Genomic DNA, 26,663 nt, shown 5'->3' on the forward strand with positions numbered 1-26,663 from the left:
ACTGACAGGCTGCAGGTTGTAGGGAAAAGCAACTTTATTTCTATAGCACAACTCAGCAACAAGGCAATTCAAAACACTTTACATCAAACATTAAAGAGAAGTTAAAAACTTTCATGAAAGAGACGAGAAAAAATAAGAACATGGAATAAGATACAAATACAAGAATACCAGCTGCAGCGTATGATTTGATTTGATTTGATAGGTTGTAGGGATGAGTTAGGGAGGGGTTTTATTTTGGGTGGTGTGTAAAATGTTCTAAAAGCTGAAAACCTGCAATTCCATCTTTTTATTAGCTTGTACTATTATAATCCTGTAGGACTAGAGAGTAAGGGCTCCTGACTTGTAACCAGATTGTGCACTATGAAGGGCAGAGGGACGATATCTATGTAATCCAGGTTATTTAGCAACACAGAATAAACTACTGAGCAAAATGTTAATTAGTCTGATTTGACAAAGCTGATCCCAACACTACACCCCCCTCTGTCATCACAGAGTTCAGAGAATCTATTTCTCACAGATGAACTTCTTATGGTCACCAAATCTTCTTGTTTGTGTCCATTTTCCTTGTTGATCGCAGCATGTTGCAGCACTTTCACCGTCAGGCTGAGGCAGTCCTGCTGCCCAGAACCTGTCAGAGAAACAAAACCTCCTTTAATTAAACAGGGCTGATGCTCATGGTTCATCTAAAAGCTCTACTAGTCAGCATTTCACTAAAAACTATTATATAGACTCATACACAAGTTACTCTCTCCCTCTCTCTCTGTCCCTCTCTCTCTCTCTCTCTCTCTCTCTCTCTCTGTCCCTCTCTCTCTGTCTCTCTCTCTCTCCCCTCTCTCTCTCTGTCTCTCTCTCCCTCCCTCTCTCTTTCTCCCTCTCTCTCTCTGTCTCTCTCTCCCTCCCTCTCTCTCTCTGTATCTCTCTCTCCCCCTCTCTCTCTCCCCCTCCCTCTCTCACTCCCTCTGTCTCTCCCTCCCTCCATTTCTCTCTCTCTCCCTTCCTCCATCTTTTTCTCTCCCTCTCAGTATCTCTCCCTCATCTCTCTTTCTCTCTCTCTCTCCTTCCCTCCATCTCTCCCTTCCTCCATTTCATTTCTCTCCCTCCCTCCATCTCTCTGTCTTTCTCTCCCTCCCTCCATCTCTCTCTCTCCTTCCCTCCATCTCTCCCTTCCTCCATTTCATTTCTCTCCCTCCCTCCATCTCTCTGTCTTTCTCTCCCTCCCTCCATCTCTCTCTCTCACTCCCTCCATCTCTCTGATTCTCTCTGTCTCTCTCCCTCCTTCCATCTCTCCCTCCCTCTGTCTCTCCCTCTCTCCCTCCATCTCTCCCTCCATCTCTTTCTCTCCCTCTCTCTCTCTCTTCTTCCCTCCCTCTGTCTCTCCCTCTCTCCCTCCCTCCCTCTCCCTCATTCCCTCTTCTTCACTACATCTCTCTCCCTCCTTCTCTCTGTCTATCTTTCCCTCCCTCTTTCTGTCTCTCCCTCCCTCTCTCTCTCTGTATCTCTCTCACACTCTCTATATCTCTCTTTCTCTCTCTCCCTCCCACACTTTGTCTCTCTCTCCCTCCGTCTCTCTCTCCCTCCCTCCATATTTCCCTCCCTCCGTCGCTCTCTCTCTCAAACACTAATTGGAAAAAGCAGCTTTAACTCAGCATCCTTCTAGTTAAAACTTATTTTAGTGACAAACAGTGACTTTGATGGAATTGTGATGAAAAGAAAAACCTTAAAAATGTCTCACGTTTCTGTCAGCGGTGATTCATCGACCCATTCCCATTTCCATTCTCCTTGTATCCAGTCATACCGTAGACCAGTCCAGGACTCTCCATCCTTACTCAGCTCACTGACAAACTTCTAGAAGTTGACAAGTTACAACAATCATTTCTCTGATCACAGTTCAGCATTTCTGTTGTAGTGAAGCCATCTTGTGACTACATCTGAAGGAAAGAGAAAATGTATTGAAAAATATGCCCCCATGATGCATGCATCAGAAACACTAATCATACACAAATAACCAACCATAGTTTCACTAGAACCAAACAAACAACATGGAACAGTTAGACTGTAGTTTTAGTTTTTGTCACTTTGACAATCAGCATCAACAAACACAAGAGGGATCCCTCGGTCCACCACACACTGAGGACTGGACTCAACAGCATGACAGGAAACACACAGTAACGGAGGGAAGGGAAGAAAGACATTTAGAATCAGCAGAGAAACGGAGAATGCGTGAGGAACTGCACCGTTAGTGCTCATAAGAAACTCATTCAAATGTTTTTTTCAAATATTTAATATTTTGATATATTTCATATTTAAATATTTCCATTGAATTTCTTTTTCTTTAAGATCACTCAGAGACAAACACACTCACCTGTTCCTCTTCGTTGTTTATGATGACCAGATGTGCGCCACTCTGCTGACAGTCAGCTCTGCTATTACTCCAATAGTTCCTCTCCTCAGATTTAAAGTAACAACTGCATCCAAATCCCTTCCATCCGTCAGGACACAGCTTCACTTAAAGTCAAACAAATGTAGTTTCACTATTTAAAGATCTTTGTCATGTTTCCCTGTCAGGATGTTTACTCTCTAAATACTTTTCACTCAGGTTTTACATCTCATTAGTAAGTGACCGTCTCTAACAGAAATATTCACATCATCAGGAAAACAGTTTAACATGAAAACTGTTTAATCAACGGTAAATACACAATCAAGTTCTATGATGTAAATATGTATAATACAGGTGTTTACTGATTTTAAATTTTCTCACCTTTAATTCTGCACTTCAGCTGCTTTACTTCATCCTGTAACTGACTGTTTTCAATAGATATATCTTGAGATAAACAGCAATAGATGAAAGTTAGACAGTTTTAGATTATGTATAGACAGTGTGAAGTTTGATCCTGTGTGTTATGGTGATTTAAAACCTTTCTTACCAGAAACTTTCCTCTGGATCTGGCTGTAGTTGCTGCTCAGTTGGTCGTATCTGGTCTGCAGCAAAGTGTCTGAAATATAAGATAAGGTTTAAGGCTTTATTGATTGATTCACTCTCTGGTGTTGCAGCAGCAAGCAACATAAATAAGTACAGTTACATAGAGAAAGGTAGTAAAACAAAAAATAAGAATTATATAAAATTTTAAACTATAAAAGAGCAAAAAATATCTGGTGAAAACCACAACAAAATAAGAAACAGACCAACAACACTTAATCATTCTGATTTAACTTAGAGACAAAAATAAGTAACATGCTGCACACAATGAAAAATCAATTTGAGTATGAATGAATTGAAAAAATAAAACAGGACAAATTACAACTGAAAACCACAACCATGACAGTATCAAGTGTGAAAAAGAACCAGAACAAGCTCCGTTTTAGCACTTGTCACTTTAACACCCACAAGTCAAAACATCTTCTGTGAAAAAGGCCTGTTACACAGTATGTATGAGACACTCATTTTTGTTGTATAAACTGTACTGTTTGCAGCTAGAATGCAAACAGGTGAGTTTTTCTTTACTATTTTTAACTGGAAGTGATAGAATACATCTGTATCTCTATCTGCCGCCCTCCAGGATACGGTGCCCTGGGATTGGTCCACCTGCCCACGTCCGTCCTCCTGCTCAACGCCGACCTTCAGGCCCTCCTGGACAGACGTGGTCCACGGCCGGAGGAGAGCCGGGGCTGGGGCTGCTTCGCCTCCTGCCCTCAGCCTTTTCCGAACGCTTTGGTGCTTTATCGGAGCTGGATGCCGACCTGGCTCACGCCCGACCCTCCCGGCAGCGGCTCCCGTGGATCCCCATGGCTCCGGTGGTCCCGTAGCTCGCCCCGGTGCGCAACCGGCTCTCCAGCAATCATCACGGGGGAGTACTGCTGCACAGCCGGCTCTCCAGCAATCATCACTGTCGCGCTAATCTGGCGGAGGTGTGGCTGTCTTCTGTGTACCTGTCATTTCTGTCTCCTGCATGCCGCCTCCCCTGAGCATGCTCTGCATGACAGCCCTCTAGTGGCTGTGCGCGCACTCTGGTGCAGGCTCAACCAGTTGAATTGAATTAGGGAATTAGGAGCTCGTGCTTAGTCAGTGGCTCAAATAGGCATTAGTTCGCTGTGAGGGGAAGACGGACAAAGAGGACGGCAGAGGTACAAACTCTTTTACTGTGAGGAACTGGGACTTCTGCTCATGACGGGCTAGGGGTAAGCTCATGTGGAATCTTGTTTCACAGATTCTCATTTTCGGATCATTTTGTTTGTTGGTCCGTTTGTTTGTTTGTTTAGTTGTTTGTCTGTTTGGTATTAGATGAGGGAAATGTGTTAATGTTGCAGATAAAGCTTAGATTGATGACTGCATGGGTTAAAGGAAATGTTAAACTGAAAACACTAAATGCTTAGATTGATAGTTTCTAGTAAAACCAAGCTGTGTTGCCTGTAGAATGCATTTGATCTTTCATATGATAATACCTGTCTAAAATGCTTTTGTGTTTCTTTTCTTTATTTATTTAAAGGTTTTCACCTGTTTCCTGATCCTATTGTATCAACTGATAAAAGGAAAAGAATAAACATTCTTCTGAGTGAAATCCCAAGTGTGGGCACCTCACAGCTACAAAACACTTGACAATCACGGGGGAGTCCTGCTGCACAGCCGGTGATGCTACCTATCGAGATGTGCTACTTAGCGGTTCTGCGCATGCGCACGACCCACAAGCGTGGTCTGATTCCCCGCCCATAAATCTATGCATCCTTGCGGTCGGACATGTGGTCGATACTGTGGTTAATGGAGTAATATCTAATAAATCATTTATTCATTGTGCCTTTTGATAGGGTATATTTTTCTATCAGAATACGCTACCACTGAAATATTCAACAAATATAATTCAATAGAATATCAAAATATGCTCCTTATCTCTTTACAGTGCACATGGAGTGAGTAGTGGTGCAATATATAATGATTCTGTTTGGGGAGCATTATTTGATAGGGTATATTTGTCATATCACAATATGCTACCACTGAAATATTCAATATATAATGGGGTATCAAAATATTCTCAAATAAACATAAGATGTCAATACTGTTAGAGCTATACCTCTGTGGGATTCAGCCTGCCTGCACAATTGGAAATGGGAACACATAAGGAAGCACATTTCGATAGGGCAGCGCGACTCGATAGACTCTACTATCGATTTGCGCTACGGTAGCATTTTTCGACAAGGCAGCATAGATCGTCAGAACACCGGCTGTCGTCGCGGGAAGGGGCTGCTGCCACGCGTCCGGAGCTTCTATGGGATGCGGGTGAGGTACTGTCTTGTCAATATCCATCCGGTGCTGTTTCAAACTCTTGTCTTTTGGACGCTGGCCATCCACGCTCCCTCGTTCGCGTCTCTCCCCCCCTCCCCCTGACCCCCCCCAACAGTAATCATTGGTGACTCCATTGTAATGGGAAAAATTTACATTTAAGCATAATGCCTTATATTATGTTTTATTTCTACTTTAATTCTCTCACATTATTGAAAGACAGTTTATCTCAGTTTCTGCTTAAACTGCTGAGGTGTCCATGAGGTGCTAATGTGAGCTGTTTGTCTGAACAGATGGGGGGGACAAGGTAAAACTATGTCCAGTTTTCCCATGCCAGTTAAGATGTAACTGGGGGGTGAAAGTCGTACCGGGAGGAGGTGAGATGACTCCAAGATGTCTCTTGCATTTCTGATTGTCTTAATGTGTATCAGATTGCCTGTAAGAACTGTAGCGTCATAATAATCTAAGTGTGTGTCACTCTGAAGATGTATATAAGCCTGGTGGTGTTTTCTCATTTTGAGAAACTGACTCTACACTGGGCTGTGGCCTTTTGTGAAATCATGTTGATCCTATTTGCAAATATATATTTTTTAATAAAATACAAAAACCCAACTTGGTTTTAGTCTCGGTCTGTCTTATTTGTTTCAATTACTATACTCAAACTCTTCCCCCTGCAGCAAAGGAATCTTCCACTACACCATCACCAGAGGTATGCGTTTTTTTTTTTTTTTTTTTTTAATGCCGTAACACATTGCTTTCCAGGAACCAAAGTTGTAGACATCCTCGCCAAAGTTAAGGCCCTGATACCATCACTCCCGATCTCCATAAAACGCATCATGGTCCATTGTGGACATAATGACATGTCCTGTGAGGAGAGTGAATGCACAAAGTGTGAATTCAGCTCCTTCTCATTGACATTTTAAAGAGCACTGGGAAATTTGTTTTTATTTTGGGCCCACTGCCCTCTCTAGGTCGTGGATCATGCCTTTTTAGCAGACTACTCTAACTTAACACCTGGCTCCAGTCTACTTGCAGCATTCACAATAAAGGTTTTATTGACAATTTTAATCTATTTTGGGAACGTGGCTTGCGATTTGGCACCATCATCCAAATACACGAGGCAACCAAATGCTCTGTGGGAACGTGCAGCATGCCCTGCAAACACACTTATGATTGACTGTTCACAAACTGTGGACATGTGCTCATGGGCACTTCCACAGACCAGCTCCATCGTTCCAGTTAGAATCAGTAACAGACAGACAGAACAAATCTGAAGTCACTATGTAACAACTACTACTTAACTGCAAAAAACAGTGAATTTAGTATCCATTTCTTGTCAGCCACAGTCTGTCACAAAAAGATGTCATAAAAAATGAGACAGCTAATAACTTTAAGACACTGACATTTGCACTACTGAACACTAGGTCCCTGCCGAATAAAACATTTTTAATCATTAAAATGATAGTAAATCATCATTAAATGATCTTATTAAGCATGACCTTGATTTTATGTTTTTAACTGAAACCTGATTGGACAATAACTTGTACTCATTGAGTCAGTTCCTCCTAACTTCAACTTTATGAGTGAGAATAGAGTTCATAAGAAAGGAGGTCGAGTCGCCATTTTGTTAATGACTCATTTCAATGTACAAAATTCTATGGAAATTTTGCTAGTTTTGAATACGTAGCTCTTCAGTTGAGGGCCTCCCCTCGAGCTATATTTGTTAATATTTATAGACCACTTAAATACTATGCTGCCTTCTTCAAAGTCTTTGCAGAACTGCTGTCTGTGATCAGTATTGATTTTGACTGTGTGGTTATTGCTGGCGATTTTAACATTCATGTTGACATCCCCCAGGACAGAGGGACCAAAGAACTGTGTTGTGTTTTTGAGAGCTATGGACTGACTCAGTATGTGACAGAGCCCACGCACAATAAGGGTCACACTCTGGACTTGATTATCTCCAAAGGTTTAAACACTTCCAATGTTACACTAGTCACCACAGCATTTCCAATGTTGTGGTGACTGACGTTGCTCTCTCTGATCATTCATGTGTTTTTTTTTTTTAATGGTACTATCACTGTACAAAAAGGTATTCAAAAAACGGTACATCACTGAGAACACCAGCGAAACATTCATCCAGCTTTTCTCCTTCACACCCGCCCTTTCCGGGGTCTCAGTCACTGAGCTTGTAGACAATTTCAATTGTAAAATTACAAATGTTATTGATGCCATTCCTCCCATTAAGGTAAAAACTGTCTCTGATAAGAAAAGATCTCCATGGAGAAATGCCACACTTGTACGATCAGAAAAAAGAGAGTGTCGAAAAGCTGAACGCAGGTGGTGAAAAACTACTCTCCAGGTCCATCATGACATCTATAAAGACAGACTTCGTATTTATAATTTGGAACTAAGGAATGCAAGGCAGTCCTTCTGCTCTGAGATTATTGCCAGAAACAATAATAATTCACATACTTTGTTTGCTGCTGTTGATAGATTAACAAACAATGTTGCAAGGTGTCAATACCATCTGAATTTTTATCCATCAAAGCCTGTAATGAATTTGCCAACTTCTTTACATATTAATTCAGAAAATTAGACAAATAGCTAATGCTTATATAGCAGGTGCAGGACCTGGGTTGTCACAGAGTCCAGGAAAAACAGGTCCCAATATGACACAATTTCATTAGATTAGCCACAACAACTTGGAGGACATTATGAAACAACTAAAAACCTCCTCCTGTTGTCTTGATGTTCTACCAACAGACATTTTCAGAGTTTTTTTGAGTTGTTTGGCTTCAGATGTTCTACAGATTGTAAATGCGTCTCTTGATTCTGGTATCTTCCCACAGGCACTAAAAACTGCAGTCATCAAGCCACTCTTAAAAAAAGTAAAAGTATTTAATGATATCCACTTAAACACAGTGGCAAATCCACAGTCTTGGTGTTGCTTGATCTCAGTGCTGCATTCGACACAATTGACCATAATAGAACGATTGGAAAACTGGGTTGGTCTTTCTGGCTCAGTTCTAAACTGGTTTGAATCCTACCTAAACAATAGAGACTACTTTTGTGTCTATAGGCAATCATGTATCTGAGCATGAAAACATGATGTGCGGAGTTCCCCAAGGCTCAGTTCTGGGACCTCTTCTGTTCAACATCTACATGCTTCCTCTTGCTCGTATTATGGTAAACAATAAAATAAGTCACCATAGCTACGCCGACGATATACAACTTTATAAGAATATATCAAGGATTAGAGGACGTATGTCTCAGCAGGACTTGGAAAAACTTGTCCATGCTTTTATCTTCAGTAGACTTGACTACTGTAACGGTGTCTTCACAGGTCTCCCTAAAAAATCAGACAGCTGCAGCTGATTCAGAACGCTGCTGCTCGAGTCCTCACTAAAACCAGGAAAGTGGATCACATCACTCCAGTACTGAAGTCTCTACACTGGCTTCCTGTGCCTCAAAGAACTGATTTCAAAATACTTCTGCTGGTTTATAAATCCTTAAATGGCTTAGGGCCAAAATATATTTCTGATTTGTTATTCCACTATGAACCAACCAGACCTCTCAGGTCGTCTGGGACAGGCCTGCTTTCTGTCCCCAGAGTCAGAACTAAACAGGGGGAAGCAGCGTTCAGTTTTTATGCTCCACATATCTGGAACAAACTCCCAGAAAGCTGCATGTCAGCCGCGACGCTCAGCTCTTTTAAATTAAGGTTGAAGACCTTTTGTTTTTGATGTTGCCTATCCTTTTTCATTTTTATTAATTTATTAATTCTATTTTTGTATTTTATCTTGTATTATATTTGTATTCGTCAATCCTTTTATTTTTGAATTTCCTATTTTGTTTAATTTTTGTGTAAAGCACTTTGAGTTGCCCTGTGCTGAAATGTGCTATATAAATAAAGTTGCCTTGCCTTGTCTCCCGAAAAAAGCTTTCTGTTCTGATTGGCTTATGAAAAGAATAGTTAGCGGTTAACCGTGGGTGGAGATACTTAGATGGGGACGGTATTTTCTAATGAGCCAGCATGAGAAGGAGCTTCTCTTTAAAGTCAAACAAATGTACTTTCACTATTTAAAGGTTGTTCATGTTTCCCTGTCAGGATGTTAACTCTCTAAATACTTTTCACTCAGGTTGTACATCTCATAACAGCAATATTCACATCATCAGCAAAACAGTTTAGCAGCATGAAACTGTTATAATCAACGGTAAATACACAATCAAGTTCTATGATGTAAATGTGTATAATACAGGTGTTTACTGATTTTAAACTTTCTCACCTTTAATTCTGCACTCCTGCTTTACTTCATCCAGTAACTGACTGTGAGTTACATTCAGTGTTTCGTAGCGGCTCTGTAACTGACTGTTTTCGATGGATATGTCTTGAGATAAACAGCAATAGATGAAAGTTAGACAGGTTGAGATAATTTATAGACAGTGTGAAGTTTGATCCTGTGTGTTATGCTGATGTGAAACCTTTATTACCAGAAAATTTCCTCTGGATCTGGCTGTAGTTGCTGCTCAGTTGATCGTATCTGGTCTGCAGCATCTCGTATCTGGTCTGCAGCGAAGTGTCTGAAATATAAGATAAGGTTTATGGCTTTATTGATTGATTCACTCAACAGAAATACAGTAAGTACAATTACATAGAGAAATGTAATAATGAAATAAAAAATAAGGATTGTATGAAATTTAAAACTATAAAAGAGCAAAAAGACTCAAAAATATCTGGTGAAAACAAAATAAGAAACAGACCAACAACACTGAATCATTCTGCTTTAAATTAAAGACAGAAATAAGTAACATCCTGCGCACAATGAAATATCACTTTGACTATGAATGAATTGAATGAATGAAACAGGAAAAACTACAACTGAAAACCACAACCATGACAGTATCAAGTGTGAAACAAAACCAAAACAAGCTCCGTTTTAGCGCCTGTCATATTAACACCCCTCCCAAAAAAAACAGTTGTGATTGGCTTATGAAAAAGGATAGTTAGTTAAGCCGTGGGTGGAGATACTTAGATGGGGGCGGTATTTTCTAATGAGCCTGCATGAGAAAGAGGAAGGGGAGTCAAATGTGAATATCTTGTTGAATCACATGTTATATGATCTAGGCAGCCTACAAAAACCTGACTGGGTTGTTTTAGTTCACAGTTGGGATTGGTAGGCGCTCCAAATACACAAACGTATTTGCAGAAGAACTGAAAACGTATTTCATGATATTTCTCCTTTAAGATATGACAGTTTGTATTAAAAACATAATTACTCACAGCGAATGAAGAGTCCAGCCAATAGCAGAAGATAAAACCCTCCCAGAGTCACTGCAGTAGCTCTGAAGCTCCTTTTGTTGCCGGCTGCAGGGCTGCGTGGTCCTACAGAGACAAAATACATCCAGAACATGTTTGAACGTTAAGAATAATGACTCACGAGGCACCAGATTACATCTCCAAGACACCTGATAAACACTCACAGTGAATGGTAACTAATGGTGGATTGATTAATTGTGAAATAACACTCAATGTCTAGTTTAAATAAAGCCTCACAGAAACTGAGATGAACTTCACCTTTACAACAATCATCATTTCAGACTTACTGGCTCTTTGTGGCTCGAGATCAGCATAATGCTCTTCCTCCTCTAAGATCTCCACCTGATTCTCCTCTTCCTCTCCGCTGTTCTCTTTGACGATGTTTTTGTTATATTTCACATTCAAGCTCAAACGTGGAACAGCGACAGTATCTGAAGCCATCTTGACAAACTGAACTGAACCTATGGTTAGGGGCACTGTCTGTGTTTGTATTAATTTAACACAGGAAGTGGCCGCAGCACAAACCACTAAGACAGGTACACACACTAATACATTTGTTACTGTTAGATGAAAAGTCCCACTTAACTTAAAAAAGTTGACTCGGATTTAAGCAATCAGTCGTTTGGGAATCAGTATAATGAAACCCTTCAGATAAACCTTATAAAAGTATATTTAAGTTAAGTAAAGCTAATAAAATAAAGATGTTTCTTCCTGATTGTAAAAAACAGGAAATACCCACTCAGTATCTGTGCATATGTGCTTTCACACATGTCTCTCTGACTGTGACCACACAGTTATTTTTGTGCTGTTTGTTAGATAAAGGAAAGTTTAGGTGTGATTTTTTTTTTTCAGTAAAACAAACACAAGAGATGATAGACCATCTTCCTTACTGACACACAACCAGGGTCTGTGATGATTACCTGACGTTGAGCTGGATGGAATAAAGATTAAGCTCTGCTACATGCACAGCTAGTACCACACAGAGCACAACAGAGCAGAGGAGAACAGAAAAAAGATGATGAAGATCTATAAACGATCTGATAGAAAACAGTGAAATATAAAGTCTACATTTGGGGGTTAAAGAACACAACAGAACGTTGTTGTTATAACAACATCTGGATGTTATAACAGTGTGAAACATCCAGATGTTGTTATAACAGATTCTGCTCAGGTTCAAAAGGCCAGCGTTTTCTGACTCCACTTGGTCACTTCTCAAGCAACCTCTGTGTTCGTTGACCAGAAAATAATACTCAGGATTCGCTCAGTTAAATGTAACTAAGCATTAGTAAATGATATTACAAGCAGAATACAACTTATGCATCATGACAAACAAGTTTGTTTGGTCCAGTAAGTCTGCAAATGTCTTATCTTACACAGGCCAGACAAGAGGAGAGAGAGAGGCCATCCCAGGCTCCAAGACATTCTGTTCTTAACACAATACATCTCTACAGGTGTAAAGCATCCAGATGTTGTTATAACATCCAGATGTTGTTATAACCAACTAGTTCAGACTGGCAGAATTTATTTTATCAGCTGGTATCGTCATTGGATGATGTGTCTTTACAACTGGAACTCATTGACATGACTTGCGACAGTCATTGCAGCAGGCAGGTTTTGAAAAATTCTGGACCCATGAAGTCGGCCGAGGGAAATTTCCACATTCAAGGGGTCTTGCACTTTTTCTTTTGACAATGTTAGGCTCAACATACACTTGTGAGTCATCATTCTCTCACATGAATGCCATTAAAACTCACAATTGCATATCCCTCACTGACCAGCATCTGCAACACTGCTTGCGCATTGCCCTGACAACATATACACCTGACTTCACTGCTCTCTTGCAAGTAAAAAAAAAAGCCATTTCTCTCATTATATGGCACATGTTGGCAAACTACATGCAAGGTAACAGGCATAACTAGTCAAGCAAGAAATGAGGATTGATTTTTGAACAGTATGATGCAATTAACATGTTTTTCACCCCATATTATGCACTTAATGTTTTTCTTGATGTGGTATTACTGTTGAATGTAGTTTGAAATGTTTTGCCTTGTTATGCTGTTCTGTACCACACTATGCACTTACATTCATGTTGCCTGTCACTCAAATGAGTGTAATCTTAAATATGTGTGATATGGCTGACCTAGACTGATTATTAAGGTGTCTGATTTATGTTCAAACTGGACAAAAGTGAGTCCAATAGTAGTCCATGTGAGGATTTATGGGCCAGTCTTTTTAATTTTTTTTAGAAGGAAAAAAATGTGAGTTGTATTCAGTTACCATTTAGCTGCATTTCTGTTTTTAGCCAGTGGAGAAAGGGGACATGATTTGATGTTTCTGAGAATGATTTCCCTCTTTACTTGTAACACTGAAATGTATCACCTCATTGTCAATTGAGGATAATGAGCTGTAAAGTTGGTACAGTTATGTGCAATTAAGTGGATATTTTCTGTTAGTTAATTGCATTTCTCTAATTGTGTGTGTCTCTGATTTTTCAACATTGTATTGCCATTTGAATGTAACAATGCCTTGGGCCTATGTGTCTTAGTGCATCACAATGTGCATATGTTGTTCTGCATTTACAAAATGTATATATTGACTCCTTCAGCATGTTGTTGTAATTTCTTTATTTGTTACTATAATTACTCATATTCTCCGGCCCCTTATTTTGCCTCAGTTTCATGAAGTGGCCCCAATTCTAAATGAATTGAATAGCCCTGGCCTACAGTAAAGAGTCTCCATGATAGGAGGTGTTTGTGTAAGAAGTTGTTGCTATGGTGATTTCCACAGTGAGGGAGTAGAGGAGGGAGGAGAAGACAGTATCTTCCATGGGTCAAACATGTCCATTTAATGATAATTATACTTCTTAAAGGTCCCATGACATGGTGCTCTTTGGATGCTTTGATTGATTGACCAACTGCCATGCTTCACTTGTATGACCTCATAAAGGGAAGATTCCTGATTGGTCCATCTGAGCTTTCATTTTCTCAAAGGCAGAGCAGGATACCCAGGGCTCGGTTTACACCTAGCACCATTTCTAGCCACTGGGGGACCATAGACAGGCTGGGGGGACTCATATTAATGTTATAAAACCTCATAAAGGGACATTTTCATGCCATGGGACCTTTAAGTTTGTTCTGTAATTCAAAAACCGTGGGTCCAAATGACAAAAATATTATCATCACAAGAAAGATAAAGATCTGGTGAACGCACTGATGTGGTTTTTATGTTTGTGGTGTCAAATATATGGGACACAGAACAGGTAACAAACAGGGAACCATATTTCAGGGGGGCCAGTGCCACCTCGTGGACTATTGGTGTCTTTATGTGGGATTCTGGAGGGATTTCTGACTGATGACATCATCATGTTAGGGTTAGGGGATGATGACATCATCATGAAAACAACTGGGCTCATTGAGTCCACACCAGTCTCAGCTTTCCAGTCAGACCCAATTTTTTTTTTTATTTTTAATAAAATTAAATAGTGACAGACAGTGACATTGGATTTGTTTATTGGAAAGTAATTTTCAAATTTTGTATTATTATTGTAAATATATATGGGAAATATTTTAATATTATAATTTCTTTTAATTTTAATATTATTTTTTACATTTCTGTGAAACCAATAAATATAAAAAATTAGGATAACATTTTCTCATTTCTTTAAATTAATATATATATATATATATATATATATATATATAGATACAAACAAATAAAAAATTAGGATAAAAAAATAAATAATAAACACGGGTCTTTTATTGTATTTTATTATAGCTAAAATATTTTACCATTATATTTCTATTTTATTATCATTATTATATTAAAAAATATTTACATTTCTGTGAAAATAAAAATTAGGATTAAATCATAGACTGTAAAAAAAATTATTAGGAACTACATCTTAAATTTTATGGATAAAATATAAAAAAATAAAACTGACAAAGGGGAGTCTTATTGTGAAGGGCCCTTGGTTGGCGCCTCCTGCCGGCGGCTCTGCGCAGCCGCAGCTCCCGTGGAACGTCTTCTCTTCCTCCCCTCCCAGCAGCGCGCGGGGCAGCAGAACTAACGGCTCCCACTCCGTCTCTATTCCCAGAGAGACCGCCTCCATTTTAACACCGAAGCCCGGCGGAGGTATAAGCGGCTCGCAGCGGACTCAGCGGTCGGCGGAGGGACACGTAGCTGCGGGCGGTGGGATTCTTTTACCCCCCCTGTATGTGTGGCTCGCTCTAATCTAACTCCTGAATCAGCCCTTTTTTTTTTCTGGGATGGCGTCGCTGCGACAGGACGCAGCCCGGCCGTTCGTGGATTTGTGAGGATTTTACGGCGAAATATCTTGAATCAGAGGGCGGACAGGAGGAAGGAAGAAGGAGCGGCTTCTGGTGGTCAGGTAGGTACCGGCTTTATTCTAATTGGGTTAATTTATTACCCGACTTTGGTTTATCATAAGACGGCTTTGTCTGATCTCCTCAGCGGGCGGGTTGATTAGCAGCCGAGAGGCCGCTGCTGCAGCCTCAGCGGCGGCCTGTCAACGGCCCCTTCACGCGGGGAATCCATCCAGCGTTCCATCCAGCCTCCGCGTGCGGTAGCCGTTATATAATGTGTGCCGTGCGCAGAGGACACGCCGAGCTGTCCGTCTCTCTGCAGCCGTTATTTCAGTCCATTCTAAACGCGTCTCTTCTCTGTGACCCTTCCCGCTGAATCGTCTCTGATGACGGACATTTGTAGTCTTTTGTGGGGCTGTGTGGTTCTGGGGGGAAGGCCCGGTGGTGGTGTCGCGGTTCAGGCCGGACTGCAGGTGCAGCAGGGCCGCTGCTACATCCGGGAGAGACTGGGGGGGTCGTTTTTCAGCGGAGAGAACAATAAAAAAACGGACATAAAATATTAAAATCCACATTTCGACAGGCAGACACATTATTTAAAAACCTTTTTCAGAAAGCTTTTAATCTCTAAGTCTTCATAGTATACTGCGTCGCCATAGAAACCCTCCCGATGCACTTTATGTTGCAGCTTTTCTGACGTTTCTCAGCACTTTTCACATCTCTATTTTGGTGAATGTATTTCTATGAAGCTAAATGTAATCTATTGTATTTTCTCCTTTTTATGCCCTCTTAAACATCTAAGATGTCCTTGAGTATCTAGAAAGACGTCTGCAAAATAAAATGTATTATTATTATTGATAATAATAATAATAATAATAATAATAATAATAATAAAGTGTGTCTGCGTGGGTGACACACTTTAATAACAGGGGCAGCAGCTACCCATTATCTCCTGGATGAATGGATGAGTAGGTCTGGCTCTAAAATGTGGATCAGTTTTCCTAAAAAGTCCAAGATGACGTCACCACTCAGAGATCTTCAGATGCCTGTCCCAGAGGAGAGAAGAAACTAGAACATATTCATATTTAACACGCTGATATCACACACGGTTACCTGATTTATCATAAAGAAATGACTCAGACTGATGGATGGATTATCAGAATAGATGGAGATTAATTTAATAGTTCACGACTCATGTATTCTAAAATATTGTGTGTGTGTGTTTTTTTATTTTAATATATTATGGCAACATTTTCAAACAAAGGAATTCCATATTTACATTATACTTGAATCTCGTCAGCTGAGAACAATGAACCAAAAACAACCGATTAGTTGACTAATGGCCTCTAAAAACACAGTGTCACAATTAGTGACATAAACCACACAGAAACAGACACACACACACACACAGAAACACACACACACACACACACACACACACACACACAGAAACACACACAGACACAGACACACACACACACACACACACAAACACACACACACACAGACACACACACAGAAACACACACAGACACACACACAGAAACACACACACACACAAACACACACAGACACGCACGCACACACAGAAACACACACACACAAAAACACACACAGACACACACACAGAAACACACACAGACACACACACACAGAAACACACACAGACACACACACGCACGCACACACAGACACACACAGACACACACAGACATAGACACAGACACACACACACACAGACAGACACACAAGGAGACAGACACACACACAGATACACGCATACACATACACAGACACACACACACAGAGACACAGACACACACACACACACGCACACACAGACACACACAGACATAGACACAGACACACACACACAGACACACACAGACATAGACACAGACACACAGACACACAAGGAGACAGACACACACACAGATACAGACACACACTCACACACAGAGACACAGACAAACACAGACACAGACACAGACACACAGACACAGACGCACGCAAGCACGCACGCACACACAGACACACACAGACACACACAGACACACACAGATACACACACACACAGACACACACAGACACAGACGCACGCAAGCACGCACGCACAGACACACACACAGATACACGCATACGCACACACAGACACACACACACACAGATACACGCACACACAGACACAGACACACACACACAGATACATGCATACACAGACACAGACACACACACACACAGATACATGCATACGCACACACAGACACACACACACACAGATACATGCATACACAGACACAGACACACACACACACACACGGACACACAGACACCACCTTCTCCACACGTCACAGTTTAAATGTCCCACTGTTGGTATTTGAGGTCGAAGCTCTAAAATCCAACATTGAGAGTAGACTCTGAAGCAGCGCTACCTTCACTGACCTGGGGAAGTTGTTTTCCAGTTTTTTTGAAAACAAGTTCCCCAGAAAAAAAAAAAACCCAGCCAACCTTTCTTTTTTTATTTATTTAAATCATGTGTTCAGTTTTTATGATGTCACTTAAAGGGTAGTTAGTTTTATTCCACCCTGGAGTCTATGTTCTCATGTTTATGTGTCACTGATAGCAACCACACTGACATTAGTCCAGTACTAAACTCTGAAATCACCAAACCCACCAGACTCCATGTAAATAATCAGGACTTTTAGCGTGTATAGAGCCAGCATATCTCCACCAGACTCCATGTAAATAATCAGGACTTTTAGCGTGTATAGAGCCAGCATATCTCCACCAGACTCCATGTAAATAATCAGGACTTTTTAGCGTGTATAGAGCCATCATATCTCCACCAGACTCCATGTAAATAATCAGGACTTTTAGCGTGTATAGAGCCAGCATATCTCCACCAGACTCCATGTAAATAATCAGGACTTTTAGCGTGTATAGAGCCAGCATATCTCCACCAGACTCCATGTAAATAATCAGGACTTTTAGCGTGTATAGAGCCATCATATCTCCACCAGACTCCATGTAAATAATCAGGACTTTTAGCGTGTATAGAGCCAGCATATCTCCACCAGACTCCATGTAAATAATCAGGACTTTTAGCGTGTATAGAGCCAGCATATCTCCACCAGACTCCATGTAAATAATCAGGACTTTTAGCGTGTATAGAGCCAGCATATCTCCACATGTAAATGGGTGAATTAAGGGTTTATTTCAACCAAACCAGAGTGGTGATTGTTGGAACAGTGGAAAGACGAACCAAGACGACATTTGGTAGTTTTATTTAGTTTCTGTCCTGAACCCCCCCTCCCCCCCCACCAAGGGATCTAGCATACATGCTGCTAGATGGTACCCCTGTGGCCTGTTCCTTAACACTAGAACAGACAGGACGGTCCAGGGGTACCATCTAGCATACATGCTGCTAGATGGTACCCCTGTGGCCTGTTCCTTAACACTAGAACAGACAGGACGGTCCAGGGGTACCATCTAGCATACATGCTGCTAGATGGTACCCCTGTGGCCTGTTCCTTAACACTAGAACAGACAGGACGGTCCAGGGGTACCATCTAGCATACATGCTGCTAGATGGTACCCCTGTGGCCTGTTCTTAACACTAGAACAGACAGGGCGGTCCAGGGGTACCATCTAGCATACATGCTGCTAGATGGTACCCCTGTGGCCTGTTCCTTAACACTAGAACAGACAGGGACGGTCCAGGGGTACCATCTAGCATACATGCTGCTAGATGGTACCCTGTGGCCTGTTCCTTAACACTAGAACAGACAGGGGCGGTCCAGGGGTACCATCATGCTGCTAGATGTTACCCCTGTGGCCTGTTCCAACACTAGAACTAGATGGTACCATCCCCTGATGGCCTGTTCCTTAACACTAGAACAGACAGGACGGTCCAGGGGTACCATCTAGCATACATGCTGCTAGATGGTACCCCTGTGGCCTGTTCCTTAACACTAGAACAGACAGGACGGTCCAGGGGTACCATCTAGCATACATGCTGCTAGATGGTACCCCTGTGGCCTGTTCCTTAACACTAGAACAGACAGGACGGTCATTTTGACAGTTTTGAAATTTATATGTGTAATAACTTTGCTAAATAAAAAAATACAATCCTGCTGGTACCTGGCTTTTAAAAGAGTCTGTATTTTCATTTAAAATTGTTTTTATATAAATTACACAAAAGGCAAAGAAAATACAATCCCTTTTACCTGTTTTGGCCATGTTGTCCGCTCAGATTTTCGCGGTTTTGCTTTTAATCTTTTGCGTGGTTGAAGATGCATCTTGGTTGCTTAGTAATAATCATAGTCTCTGTCAGAGAAACGCAACTAGTGGTCTCGAGTAACAAGCGTGGGCAACACCGATGGGCCAAAGCCAGAGTTGGTAATCTAGGCTACTACGGCGTGGATGGACTCGGTTCTGAATCAGAAGAACAGCACCAGGCGTATCGATCTGTGAAAGGCGCGGTACGTGAGAGCGGTAGCTGTCTACGGTAGCTTGTACACGCTACAACTGGCTGGAATCATATAACTTTATACACTTTATACGTTACAACTGGCTGGAATCATATAACTTTATATAACTGGCTGGAATCATATAACTTTATACACGTTACAACTGGCTGGAATCATATAACTTTATACATGTTACAACTGGCTGGACAACTGGCTGGAATCATATAACTTTATACATGTTACAACTGGCTGGAATCATATAACTTTATACATGTTACAACTGGCTGGAATCATATAACTTTATACATGTTACAACTGGCTGGAATCATATAACTTTATACATGTTACAACTGGCTGGAATCATATAACTTTTTACATGTTACAACTGGCTGGAATCATATAACTTTATACATGTTACAACTGGCTGGAATCATATAACTTTATACATGTTACAACTGGCTGGAATCATATAACTTTATACACGTTACAACTGGCTGGAATCATATAACTTTATACACGTTACAACTGGCTGGAATCATATAACTTTATACACGTTACAACTGGCTGGAATCATATAACTTTATACACGTTACAACTGGCTGGAATCATATAACTTTATACACGTTACAACTGGCTGGAATCATATAACTTTATACACGTTACAACTGGCTGGAATCATATAACTTTATACACGTTACAACTGGCTGGAATCATATAACTTTATAACTGGCTGGAATCATATAACTTTTACATGTTACAACTGGCTGGAATCATATAACTTTATACATGTTACAACTGGCTGGAATCATATAACTTTATACACGTTACAACTGGCTGGAATCATATAACTTTATACACGTTACAACTGGCTGGAATCATATAACTTTTTACATGTTACAACTGGCTGGAATCATATAACTTTTTACATGTTACAACTGGCTGGAATCATATAACTTTAACATTTATAACTTTATACATGTTACAACTGGCTGGAATCATATAACTTTATACATGTTACAACTGGCTGGAATCATACTTTAACTTTTTGGCTGGAATCATATAACTTTTTACATGTTACAACTGGCTGGAATCATATAACTTTATTACAACTGGCTGGAATCATATAACTTTATACATGTTACAACTGGCTGGAATCATATAACTTTATACATGTTACAACTGGCTGGAATCATATAACTTTATACATGTTACAACTGGCTGGAATCATATAACTTTATACATGTTACAACTGGCTGGAATCATATAACTTTTACAACTGGCTGGAATCATATAACTTTATACATGTTACAACTGGCTGGAATCATATAACTTTATACATGTTACAACTGGCTGGAATCATATAACTTTTTACATGTTACAACTGGCTGGAATCATATAACTTTATACATGTTACAACTGGCTGGAATCATATAACTTTTACATGTTACAACTGGCTGGAATCATATAACTTTTTTATACATGTTACAACTGGCTGGAATCATATAACTTTATACATGTTACAACTGGCTGGAATCATATAACTTTATACATGTTACAACTGGCTGGAATCATATAACTTTATACATGTTACAACTGGCTGGAATCATATAACTTTATACATGTTACAACTGGCTGGAATCATATAACTTTATACATGTTACAACTGGCTGGAATCATATAACTTTATACATGTTACAACTGGCTGGAATCATATAACTTTATACATGTTACAACTGGCTGGAATCATATAACTTTATACATGTTACAACTGGCTGGAATCATATAACTTTATACATGTTACAACTGGCTGGAATCATATAACTTTATACATGTTACAACTGGCTGGAATCATATAACTTTTATACAATGTGGAATCATATAACTACAACTGGCTGGAATCATATAACTTTATACATGTTACAACTGGCTGGAATCATATAACTTTATACATGTTACAACTGGCTGGAATCATATAACTTTATACATGTTACAACTGGCTGGAATCATATAACTTTATACATGTTACAACTGGCTGGAATCAACTGGCTTATAATGTTACAACTGGCTGGAATCATATAACTTTATACATGTTACAACTGGCTGGAATCATATAACTTTATACATGTTACAACTGGCTGGAATCATACAATGGAATCATATAACTTTATACATGTTACAACTGGCTGGAATCATATAACTTTATACATGTTACAACTGGCTGGAATCATATAACTTTATACATGTTACAACTGGCTGGCTGGAATCATATAACTTTGGAATATATAATGTTACAACTGGCTGGAATCATATAACTTTATACATGTTACAACTGGCTGGAATCATATAACTTTATACATGTTACAACTGGCTGGAATCATATAACTTTATACATGTTACAACTGGCTGGAATCATATAACTTTATACATGTTACAACTGGCTGGAATCATATAACTTTAATGTTACAACTGGCTGGAATCATATAACTTTATACATGTTACAACTGGCTGGAATCATATAACTTTATACATGTTACAACTGGCTGGAATCATATAACTTTATACATGTTACAACTGGCTGGAATCATATAACTTTTACATGTTACAACTGGCTGGAATCATATAACTTTATACATGTTACAACTGGCTGGAATCATATAACTTTATACATGTTACAACTGGCTGGAATCATATAACTTTATACACGTTACAACTGGCTGGAATCATATAACTTTATACATGTTACAACTGGCTGGAATCATATAACTTTATACATGTTACAACTGGCTGGAATCATATAACTTTATACATGTTACAACTGGCTGGAATCATATAACTTTATACATGTTACAACTGGCTGGAATCATATAACTTTATACATGTTACAACTGGCTGGAATCATATAACTTTATACATGTTACAACTGGCTGGAATCATATAACTTTATACATGTTACAACTGGCTGGAATCATATAACTTTATACATGTTACAACTGGCTGGAATCATATAACTTTTATACGTTACAACTGGCTGGAATCATATAACTTTATACATGTTACAACTTGGAATCATATAACTTTTATACATGTTACAACTGGCTGGAATCATATAACTTTACATGTTACAATGGTTACAACTGGCTGGGAATCATATAACTTTATACATGTTACAACTGGCTGGAATCATATAACTTTATACATGTTACAACTGGCTGGAATCATATAACTTTATACATGTTACAACTGGCTGGAATCATATAACTTTATACATGTTACAACTGGCTGGAATCATATAACTTTATACATGTTACAACTGGCTGGAATCATATAACTTTATACATGTTACAACTGGCTGGAATCATATAACTTTATACATGTTACAACTGGCTGGGAATATAACTTTATACATGTTACAACTGGCTGGAATTTATACATGTTACAACTGGCTGGAATCATATAACTTTATACATGTTACAACTGGCTGGAATCATATAACTTTATACATGTTACAACTGGCTGGAATCATATAACTTTGTTACAACTGGCTTACAACTGGCAACTGGCTGGAATCATATAACTTTATACATGTTACAACTGGAATCATACAACTGGCTGGAATCATATAACTTTATACATGTTACAACTGGCTGGAATCATATAACTTTATACATGTTACAACTGGGCTGGAATCATACAACTGGCTGGAATCATTAATACATGTTACAACTGGCTGGAATCATATAACTTTATACATGTTACAACTGGCTGGAATCATATAACTTTATACATGTTACAACTGGCTGGAATCATATAACTTTATACATGTTACAACTGGCTGGAATCATATAACTTTATACATGTTACAACTGGCTGGAATCATATAACTTTATACATGTTACAACTGGCTGGAATCATATAACTTTTACATGTTACAACTGGCTGGAATCATATAACTTTATACATGTTACAACTGGCTGGAATCATATAACTTTATACATGTTACAACTGGCTGGAATCATATAACTTTATACATGTTACAACTGGCTGGAATCATATAACTTTATACATGTTACAACTGGCTGGAATCATATAACTTTATACATGTTACAACTGGCTGGAATCATATAACTTTATACATGTTACAACTGGCTGGAATCATATAACTTTATACATGTTACAACTGGCTGGAATCATATAACTTTATACATGTTACAACTGGCTGGAATCATATAACTTTATACATGTTACAACTGGCTGGAATCATATAACTTTATACATGTTACAACTGGCTGGAATCATATAACTTTATACATGTTACAACTGGCTGGAATCATATAACTTTATACATGTTACAACTGGCTGGAATCATATAACTCATATAACTTTATACATGTTACAACTGGCTGGAATCATATAACTTTATACATGTTACAACTGGCTGGAATCATATAACTTTATACATGTTACAACTGGCTGGAATCATATAACTTTATACATGTTACAACTGGCTGGAATCATATAACTTTATACATGTTACAACTGGCTGGAATCATATAACTTTACATGTTACAACTGGCTGGAATCATATAAACTGGCAACTGGCTGGAATCATGTTACAATGGAATCATATAACTTTATACATGTTACAACTGGCTGGAATCAACTGGCTGGAATGGCTGGAATCATATAACTTTTTATACATGTTACAACTGGCTGGAATCATATAACTTTATACATGTTACAACTGGCTGGAATCATATAACTTTATACATGTTACAACTGGCTGGAATCATATACAAACTGGAATTTATACTGGCTGGAATCATATAACTTTATACATGTTACAACTGGCTGGAATCATATAACTTTATACATGTTACAACTGGCTGGGAATCATGTTACAACTGGCTGGAATCATATAACTTTATACATGTTACAACTGGCTGGAATCATATAACTTTTTATACATGTTACAACTGGCTGGAATCATATAACTTTATACATGTTACAACTGGCTGGAATCATATAACTTTATACATGTTACAACTGGCTGGAATCATATAACTTTTACATGTTACAACTGGCTGGAATCATATAACTTTATACATGTTACAACTGGCTGGAATCATATAACTTTATACATGTTACAACTGGCTGGAATCATATAACTTTATACATGTTACAACTGGCTGGAATCATATAACTTTTTACATGTTACAACTGGCTGGAATCATATAACTTTATACATGTTACAACTGGCTGGAATCATATAACTTTATACATGTTACAACTGGCTGGAATCATATAACTTTATACATGTTACAACTGGCTGGAATCATATAACTTTATACATTACAACTGGCTGGAATCATATAACTTTATACATGTTACAACTGGCTGGAATCATATAATTTAATACATGTTACAACTGGCTGGAATCATATAACTTTATACATGTTACAACTGGCTGGAATCATATAACTTTATACACTGTTACAACTGGCTGGAATCATATAACTTTATACAACTGGTTGGAATCATATAACTTTATGTTACAACTGGCTGGAATCATATAACTTTATACATGTTACAACTGGCTGGGAATCATACAACTGGCTGGAATCATATAACTTTATACATGTTACAACTGGCTGGAATCATATAACTTTATACATGTTACAACTGGCTGGAATCATATAACTTTATACATGTTACAACTGGCTGGAATCATATAACTTTATACATGTTACAACTGGCTGGAATCATATAACTTTTTTGGCTGGAATCATATACTTTATACATGTTACAACTGGCTGGAATCATATAACTTTATACATGTTACAACTGGCTGGAATCATATAACTTTTACATGTTACAACTGGCTGGAATCATATAACTTTATACATGTTACAACTGGCTGGAATCATATAACTTTATACATGTTACAACTGGCTGGAATCATATAACTTTATACATGTTACAACTGGCTGGAATCATATAACTTTTTACATGTTACAACTGTTACAACTGGCTGGAATCATATAACTTTATACATGTTACAACTGGCTGGAATCATATAACTTTATACATGTTACAACTGGCTGGAATCATATAACTTTATACATGTTACAACTGGCTGGAATCATATAACTTTATACATGTTACAACTGGCTGGAATCATATAACTTTATACATGTTACAACTGGCTGGAATCATATAACTTTATACATGTTACAACTGGCTGGAATCATATAACTTTATACATGTTACAACTGGCTGGAATCATATAACTTTATACATGTTACAACTGGCTGGAATCATATAACTTTATACATGTTACAACTGGCTGGAACATATAACTTTGGAATCATAACTGGCTGGAACTTTATACATGTTACAACTGGCTGGAATCATATAACTTTATACATGTTACAACTGGCTGGAATCATATAACTTTATACATGTTACAACTGGGAATCTAACTTTATACATGTTACAACTGGCTGGAATCATATAACTTTATACATGTTACAACTGGCTGGAATCATATAACTTTATACATGTTACAACTGGCTGGAATCATATAACTTTATACATGTTACAACTGGCTGGAATCATATAACTTTATACATGTTACAACTGGCTGGAATCATATAACTTTATACATGTTACAACTGGCTGGAATCATATAACTTTATACATGTTACAACTGGCTGGAATCATATAACTTTATACATGTTACAACTGGCTGGAATCATATAACTTTATACATGTTACAACTGGCTGGAATCATATAATCATACAACTGGCTGGAATCATATAACTTTATACATGTTACAACTGGCTGGAATCATATAACTTTTTATACATGTTACAACTGGCTGGAATCATATAACTTTATAATGTTACAACTGGCTGGAATCATATAACTTTATACATGTTACAACTGGCTGGAATCATATAACTTTATACATGTTACAACTGGCTGGAATCATATAACTTTATACATGTTACAACTGGCTGGAATCATATAACTTTATACATGTTACAACTGGCTGGAATCATATAACTTTATACATGTTACAACTGGCTGGAATCATATAACATGTTTTTATACATGTTACAACTGGCTGGAATCATATAACTTTATACATGTTACAACTGGCTGGAATCATATAACTTTATACATGTTACAACTGGCTGGAATCATATAACTTTATACTTTATACGTTACAACTGGCTGGAATCATATAACTTTATACATGTTACAACTGGCTGGAATCATA

At 38.6% G+C, this 26,663-nt stretch overlaps 1 long non-coding RNA gene across 1 annotated transcript; it reads right to left on the bottom strand.

Moving 5' to 3' along the window:
• Nucleotides 1-226: 226 nt before the first annotated feature.
• On the bottom strand, nucleotides 227-4,034 carry LOC114546586 (uncharacterized). Its single transcript, XR_003691070.1, has 6 exons — nucleotides 3,503-4,034; nucleotides 2,925-2,993; nucleotides 2,759-2,821; nucleotides 2,363-2,505; nucleotides 1,733-1,845; nucleotides 227-628 (listed from the first exon to the last, which is right to left on the bottom strand). It is a non-coding gene; the product is annotated as an uncharacterized LOC114546586 (long non-coding RNA).
• Between the last annotated feature and the right edge of the window lie 22,629 nt (nucleotides 4,035-26,663).

This window comes from Perca flavescens, chromosome 2, assembly GCF_004354835.1.
Source record: "Perca flavescens isolate YP-PL-M2 chromosome 2, PFLA_1.0, whole genome shotgun sequence".
Lineage (NCBI taxonomy): Eukaryota > Metazoa > Chordata > Actinopteri > Perciformes > Percidae > Perca > Perca flavescens.